Here is an 8951-nt window from a genome sequence, read left to right on the forward strand (position 1 = left end):
ATGACCATAAACATTTTCTTTCATAGCTTTATTTTTATTATTATTTTTTTTTATTTTAGAGAGGGAGAGACAGCACAAGCAGGGGAGAGGGCAGAGGGAAGGAGGAGAGAGAGAGAGACAGAGAGAGAGAGAGAGAGAGAGAGAGAGAGAATCTTAAGCAGGCTCCACATCAGTGCATAGCCTGAAGCAGGGCTTGGTCCCACGACCCTGGGATCATGACATGAGCTGAAATCAAGAGTTGCATGCTCAACTGACTGAGCCATCCATGTACCCGTCTTTCAAACCTTTCATATTTTAGATATGAAAGGTTTTTATTTTGTTATGAATGAGCTGAATGGGTCTATTGGTTTGTTAAGAAATCATGCTTTAATACTTTCTGTCTTCAAAAACAATGGTTTTTAGACTGATTCAAAATAAATACAATGGAGTCATGTTTCTTTAGAAGAAAAATCTTGATTCTAATGAATATGGCTGAGATTGAAATTATATTACTGTCTTTAAATGGTATCCTTCACCATCAGAAAGCAAATCACACATACGTAGGTGAACAGAGCTGTGCCACTGTCCAGCACCGAGGGCAGAATGTTTCTTAGACACTGCTAAAGCTACTGGTTTACCAGTGACAGGGCATGGGCTTTAGGCCGCTACACCCACTCTCCTCTCTGTAGCTCTCCAGTCCTCCTAATATGAAGACAGAATCCTTAATCTCAGGCTTTAAAGCCATGCAAGATCTGTCTCCTGCCCACTCCTTAGGCCCCTCTCACCTTACTTTACTACCTCTGACTTGCCATCCAGCCACAATGGCTTTCCTTCAGCCCCTGGCATTCTCCTTGCTCTCTCCTGATTCCAGGACTTGAATTTGTTCCTTCTACTCAGAACGTTCTGTTCTCTCCTTTTCACCTAGATAACTCATCATTTTTCAGATCTCAACAGATGGAATACTCTGCTCATATCTCCAACTGCCTTAGTGTAGAATCACATACTTCTTATAGAATCTGTCAGTTGCAATTTAAATTTGTGATTATATAATTATTGCCCGTCTTTACCACCACGCTAAAAGCCAATGGTAGTGACTGGTTTTGCTCATATTAAGTCTCCAGGGCCTTTTTGACATATGTGTATTACAGAAAGAAAGCTCAGTAAACATTTGTGGACATTGGTTAAATGAACAAATATATGACTGCCTGACTGAATGGAGAATGAATGAAGACACCTCATAAGCTGGACCTGCGTACTTGTGTTGACTTTATTTGAATTGCTTCCCTCAAACTTTAATCTGATAGCACAGTATATTGGCAAGTAAAATCAAGCATAATTGATGAAATGAGAATAAAGAAGCTAAAGGAATAAAAATCCTCTGTTGCTCCCTAGGAGTACAATAAACTCTAGATTTTAACTATACCAACATTGCCAAGGCGAGTATGGGTTTCTTAGATTAAATACGTCCTAAATGAGATACTTGAGGCTATGGTGCCACCTTGTGGTGTATTTTTGCATTTATCATTTTCAAAATGCCTGGAACTTCCCTACTTAGAAAAGTATAATACTTTACAGATTATACAGATACTATACAGATAATACATTACAGATTATAACTACTGAAAGGAGTGGGATTTTCCTCAACTAAATATTACTGACATGCCATTATCCCAAAAAGTTTGCCCAAACATATCATTCATTCCTTTTTGCTTTTTATTTTAATTAAACATCAAATTGATGGAGGAAAATAGTATAATATATATATAAGTTATAAATAATCAAATGAGAATTAACAATCCTGAACACCCAGGTGAGCATTACCAGTATTTCAAAATACTCCTGCTTATTTCTTGCCAAATCCTTCCTCCATTTTTTCCATGAACCAGGAATGACCACTCTCCTGCTTTTCTTTAGTTTACCATCTGTGTATATACCAGTAAACAATATTTTTAATTTAGCATTTAAAAACTTAATAGAATATGGAATCATTCTGTATTTCATTTGCTTTTAAAATTAAATCATATTTTTCTTGGCTTCATAATGTTGATAAGAGGAGTTGTAATCCATTTGCTTTCACTACACTGCAGTGTTTCATTTTATGATTATACCACAATATATTTAGTCACTCTACTATTCTTTTTAAAGCTTATTTATTTATTTTGAGAGACACAGAGACAGTGTGAGCAGGGAAAGGATAGAGAGAGAAAATCCCAAGCAGGCCCCACACTGTCAGTGCAGAGCCCAACACAGGGCTCGAACTCACAAAACCACAGGATCCTGACCCAAAGCCAAGAGTGAGACACTTAACTGACTGAGCCACCCAGGTGCCCTTAGTTACTTGAGGCACATTTAGGTTGCTTCCAGTTTGAGTCCACTGTGATGGTGCCACAGTAAGCATTCTTCTATGTATCTCCTGAGGCACTTGTGAAAGGATTTCCCAGGGATTGTCTTGCTGTGTATGAGAACCTCCAACTTTACCAGATAATACCAAATTTCTTCCAAAGTCATTTTATTGCACCAATTCACACTTCTGCCATTAGTGTGTAAGAGTGTCTATTATTCTATATCCTTGTCAGCACTCGATATTGTTAGATTTTTTTTTTCATTTTTGCCACTTTGATGGGTGTAAACAGAATCTTTTTTATTTTGATTTTTATTTCCTGATTACAAAAGAAGTTGATACTTTTTAAAACCATTACTGGTCACCTGTGTTTCTTCTGAGACGTGCAAATTCCAGTCTTTTGCTTCATTCTTTCATTTATCCTCATTTGAAATGCTCCTACGTGCCAAGTACTGACGTAACCCACAGGATGGAAAGATGAATGTGACAAAGACCCTGCCTTCATGGAGCTTTTGGCTTACTATCACTTCAGAGCTTTTGGGCATCACACTAATTACCAAGACCAAAATACAGAAACAATTTTTGAGCAACTAATGATATGATTATCACTTTGCAAGGCAAACTCTGACCTTAAGGAATTTACGAAAACACAACTTATACAAAACTGTAGCAAATTATATAAAATAATATATATTATGTTACATATAGTATAGACATTCAGAGGAAGTAATAAGTTGGGAGAAAAAGCTAATCAAGTAGGTCCATGGTTTAAACTGAAGTTGCTTTCCTTTTATGTAACTAATGTGAAAATACTATTTTTCTCTAGCCTACTTACTAAAGGAAGAAGATGAAAAAACAAGAGTCATTTTTAAAAAATTTTTTTTAACGTTTATTTATTTTTGAGACAGAGAGAGACAGAGCATGAACGGGGGAGGGTCAGAGAGAGAGGGGGACACAGAATCTGAAACAGGCTCCAGGCTCTGAGCGGTCAGCACAGAGCCCAACACGGGGCTCGAACTCACGGACCGCGAGATCATGACCTGAGCTGAAGTCAGACGTTTAACCAACTGAGCCACCCAGGCGCCCCACAAGAGTCATTTTTAAGTCAATAAAATAATGATCAACATGGAGGTGTGGCAACTATGATTTTTAAATATATAAAAATAATAGTGAAGGAAAAAAACACTCTCACAAATCAACATGCTTAGCCATAAACACAAGTACACTGTGTTTGCTGTTGAACTTACATCTTAACTAAAAGTTTTCCACGTATTTCTCTGGAATCTGGTAACCCCCACAAACTACTAGAGTTGATTTTCACTAAATCTGCCATGCAAAGAATTCAAGTATACCTTTAAAAGAGAACCTGAAATATCATATAATTCCTCTTTGCTTCTATGTAACATTCCCCATGAGCCACGCTATTTGTAAAAACTGGTCTAAAGAAGATACCAATGTACCACCAGAAAATTTGTTGTAGTGTGGGGAGTCTTAAAGAATACAGAATTTAGGTTGGGCAAATCAAGTTGGAATCCTGGTTCCCCCACACACTTGTGTTATTTCAACTAAATTACAAAACTTTCTGAGTCTATGTTTCCTAAACTCCAAAGCAAGGATAATTGTTGTAAGAATTGACTCAATTATTATAGATCAGGGGCTTAGTTCAGTGTTCAGAATCTAAAAGAACTCATTAAATTGTGGATATCATTCAGATTGACTCAGTTTAATTCTTTTTCCACTTCTGTCAGTGGAAATACAGAACTGTGGTTCATACGGAAATAGAATTATGAGGGTTTCACATATATATGATAGTTTTCAAGTAAAGTCTTAGCAATCTATTTCTTGGTTTAATTGATTAAGTAATCCATTCATTTAGCACCAACCATATACTAAGCACTGTACTAGATGCTGGTGAAAGTCCTGCCCTTTCTTTCCCCCACAACCCTTGGTTCCTCTCAGGCATCCTTATATTTAGTTATGCATCAGCCCAACCCTGGATGGATGATGATTTTGTGTTTAAAATTAAATAATTTGACAAGCCCAGAAAAATATTTTTGGTATGCAGCAAATAACCTTTGCTTTCATCTGTGCAGGTTAAATACTTTCTATTCCTTTACCTTTAAGAAACCTATTCATATGTGGAATATTTCTACAAATGGTCCTTCAGCATTTCCCCCGTTTCTCATAAGGACAGAATTGAGCACAATATTCTGGCTCTACAAAGCAGCAACTTTGTGCTATGTGTAGATAATGTGATACAGTGTTGCTGTGTCTAAATGATGATATTCTTTAGGAAAAGTGTACTTATTTGACTAAAAATAACAATAAAATAGGTGAAACACAATAAGGATGACACCAAGACTAAATAAAATAAAACTCCATTAAAAAACTAACCAACAGGGGCGCCTGGGTGGCTCAGTCAGTTGGGCGGCTGACTTCGGCTCAGGTCATGATCTCCGGGTCCGTGAGTTCGAACCCCGCGGCGTGCTCTGTGCTGACAGCTCGGAGCCTGGAGCCTGTTTCAGATTCTGTGTCTCCCTCTCTCTGACCCTCCCCCGTTCATGCTCTGTCTCTCTCTGTCTCAAAAATAAATAAACGTTAAAAAAAAAAAAACTAACCAACAAGAGAAATATGCTTTATCCTATTAAAGATAACAGTGCAATTTCCAGACCCTTTCTTCTTTGGCTTATTTGAACCTTACTTGTACTGACTCTTCTCTAGACTTCCCTACTTAGTTCTGCTCTAGTGGAAGTCAAGCCTGCAAACTTTGGCTCTTTATGCTGCACTCAATCATCTCCTAGGAAGCATTTCCACTCTTGGGCCTTCAGTTCTCACCTCAGAGCTGAATCTCCTCAAAATCTATCAATATTAGTCAAAAATCTCACTCCCTGTACAGGACAAGTTCACTTGGATGACCTCTTCAGACCAGATCTAAATGTAACAGCGCCTCCTGCTTTGCCGTACTCCCAACCAGCACCCTTTCCAAATTAGTAGGCCGTAATCAAAACCTTACTCATATTCTCCTTTGATTTCCTACACAACTGTGATAGGCAGTCTTATTTGCCAGTTCCTGGTGTGCTGGGGACCAAGGCTCTCCCTGCTCTGCTTCTGGACATTTCTGTTGTAATTATGTACAGAGGCCGTTCTGTGCTTTGCTTCTCCTCCCACAATGTGCTTGCACTCTAGTTTATTTAAGGGGACAGGCACTGCAACAGGAAGTGTACCTCATTTCCCCACTCACCACTCTGCTTACTGTCTTCCTCTTCACCCACCCTCCTCTCTAACCAGGCTTCCCCTGCTTATCTCACAGGACCTCCACCGTGTTCCCTTCCAACTCTCCAGTTCCTATGTGGGTAAGGTATCCTACCAGGGCCCCAGCAGGTGGAACCCAATGTTTACATTCTCCTACGTGCAGCGGCCCCGCAGGATGCTTTGAGGAGCAGGGAATGAACCTGTTGTACATGGGCTGGAAAAAAAGGCGTATTTTAAATCTGAGATCAAATAGCGTTTAAAAACGAATTCAATTTTTATGATTGGATGACGCATCCGCGATAAAAAGCAGTTAAGGTCGCAAAACTTTTTTAGGTTGTAGGAAAAAGTAGCGTTTCCCTGACCGGGAATCGAACCCGGGCCGCGGCGGTGAGAGCGCCGAATCCTAACCACTAGACCACCAGGGAGCTTGGCTTACCGGGTTACTGAAGTATATTTGCTGCTTTAAAAATCTCTACGTAAATCTGGCCGGTAGAAAAGATTGTGATTCTAAGCCCCACCTACTTGGCTTGGGTTTGGAGTCTCAGCTTCCAAAACTGAGGCACAGTTTCTGCGCTCCGAGCCCAGCACCGAGGCAGCTCCTGCGGGAAAAAGCTGGAGCTTCCAACTCCAATCCTCTTCCGAATGCCCTGCTAGAAAAGACGTCCTGAAATTTCATTCTAATTATGAATGTCTGACTGTGTCGGTGCCTATACACAAGTTAGAGTACTGTAATGTTAGAGAACCTTGTAATTTGCTTTATTATTTTCTTAATCATCTAGCTGCTCTTTCTAAACCTAACCTCTGTCGCTTTCTGTCTTTCCCTCTCACGCAGATGTTAAGTGCCACTAAACATTGTACTCAATCTAGATTGTCACTGGCGGAGCGCATTTCACGTTGTCTTGGTGGGTGGGACACCGCACGCGTCCTTGGCACAAGGCACGGGCTCTAAAGCTGTAGGTGCCGAAGGGCCACGTGGCCTCTTAGGAAGCAACTGTGTATCTATCCTGATGATGACTACTTACTTGGGAGTCAGGCTAACGAAGCCGAGAGAGCTGCGGGTGCCGTGCCGAGTGAAGAACCAGGGACAGCATCTGCACCCGGATCCACCAAACCTTGCCACCCGCTGTGTTTCCATTATCCTTTGTTTTTTGTTTTTTGTTTTTTCCAGTGTTATTATCTGGGCAATTGCTTCATCTCTCCGCGTTATGCTCGAGACGCGGCCAGGAAATGATGCAATTACCAGAGGAGTAAAGAAATCTTACAGCCCATCCTCGATTCAGAAACCCTCTTGAAATACGAGCAGAAGGCAACAGGATGTAACTCCTCTTTGAAGTGCCAACCGTTACAGTTGAACAAATGTAACCCAAGAGACCTCGCTCCGTTGCAAGATGGAAGGAGGCTTAAGTAAAACATAATAAATTCATAATGAACTTGCTCACAACCCCCGGCGCCACTGTGAGTTCCAGCGGGCATCCACCACCGCAGAATCTGGGTGAGCCTGTGCTTGGATATTGTTTCTTGTCTTCAGCAACTCAGAGGTGGTTTAGATTGTTGATAAAATTTGTCTACACTTGTTTAATGATATGCAAACAGGAAGATAAAAGGATTTTTCAGGTCTGATAAATATGGAAATATCACAAGTAATTTTTAAACTTAATTATATTTTAGATAGGACACATACCTCTTTCCTATATCAAGGACTTTTTAGGAAATCAAGTTCGGTAGGTGGAGCTCTTATCTTGGAAGTGGGGATTACCAGAATTTAGTAGCAAAGGGTATGGTTTTGAATAAAAAGATAAAGCAGATATTATTTTTAGAATAATTTTTTTAACATTTTTTTTTTAATTTTATTTTTGAGACAGAGACAGCATGAACAGGGGAGGGTCAGCGAGAGGGAGACGCAGAATCTGAAACAGGCTCCAGGCTCTGAGCTGTCAGCACAGAGCCCGACGCGGGGCTGGAACTCACAGACCGTGAGATCGTGACCTGAGCCAAAGTCGGCCGCTTAACCCACTGAGCCACCCAGGCACCCCTAGAATAATTTTAATAGGGTTAGTCACAATATGCTACAACAGGACAAAAAGGTGCAGTGAAAATTACCATCCCTCTCTTTTCCCCAGCCAGTAATTTCTTTTTCCCAGAGATAACCAGCGTTAACAGTTTCTTCTATATCCTTCTAGAAACAGTCTATGCATGCGCAAGTGAATGTGTATTTTTCCCAACTTTTTATCTTGAAAAATTCCAAACCTACAGGAAATTGCAAGTGTAGGAAAATGAACGCATATATACCCTTCATCTGCACTTGTGCTCCCCAATTTAGTAAGATGAACAACGTGTGACTATCATGCATTGAAATGTGGCTAGCACAAACTTCGATGCTCCATAAGTGATGAATGCCTACTGGTTTTTTAAGCCTTAATATGAAAAACAAAATAATGTAAAATACATCATTAATAATTTTTATGTTGAGGGGTTCCTGGGTGGTTCAGTTGGTTGAGCAACCAATTCTTGATTTAGGATCAGGTCATGGTCCCAGGTGGTGGGATCGAGCCCCGCTTGGACTCTGGGCTCTAGGCGGGGCCTGCTTAGGATTATTCTCTCTCTCCCTCTGCCCCTCTCCCCACATTTGTGCATTCATTCTCTCTCTCTCTCTCTCTCTCTCTCAAATAAAAAAAAGTAAAAAGAACAATTTTTACATTGATTACATTTTCAATTAGAAATATATTGGATTCATATATTAAAATTTCCCTTTATTTTCACTTTTTAACGTATCTACTAGAATATTTAAAATTATATATGTGCCTTGTATTGTATTTCTATTATACAGTGCTGATCTAGAGTCACCAGTTGTTAATATTTTGCCATATTTACTTCTCTTGATCTTTTTTCTGAAGCATTTTAGGTTAGTTGCAGACATCATAACACTTTACTTGTAAATACTTTATCATCTATTTCCTAAGAACAAGCAATACAACTATCATACTTAGGAAATTCACTTTTTTAATGTTTATTTATTTACCTTGAGAAAGAGGAAGAGAAAGCAGGGGAGGGACAGAGAGAAGAGGAGAGAGAGAATCCCAAGCTGGCTCTGTGCTGACAGCCCTTCGTCCTGGGGCTCTGAGCTGAGCCAAAACCAAGAGTCAGATGTTTAACTGACCAAGCCACCCAGGCACCCTGGAAATTTAAATTTAATACAATATTATTATTTATTATACAGTTAATAATCAAATTTTTCAATTGTCATAACAACACTTTTTGTATTTTTTCTTTTTACCCAGGATGTACTCAAGGATTATACAGTACATTTAGTTGTTACGTTTCTGTATTCTCCTTTTTTTAATCTGGAACAATTCCCCAATTTTTTTTTTTTTAACAATAT

General features: G+C 39.5%; 1 non-coding gene across 1 annotated transcript; it reads right to left on the reverse strand.

Moving 5' to 3' along the window:
- Positions 1-5925: 5925 nt before the first annotated feature.
- TRNAE-CUC (transfer RNA glutamic acid (anticodon CUC)) lies at positions 5926-5997 on the reverse strand. The gene has a single exon. It is a non-coding gene; the product is annotated as a tRNA-Glu (tRNA).
- Between the last annotated feature and the right edge of the window lie 2954 nt (positions 5998-8951).

The sequence above is a fragment of the Panthera uncia genome (assembly GCF_023721935.1).
Source record: "Panthera uncia isolate 11264 chromosome B2 unlocalized genomic scaffold, Puncia_PCG_1.0 HiC_scaffold_24, whole genome shotgun sequence".
In the NCBI taxonomy this organism is placed as follows: domain Eukaryota; kingdom Metazoa; phylum Chordata; class Mammalia; order Carnivora; family Felidae; genus Panthera; species Panthera uncia.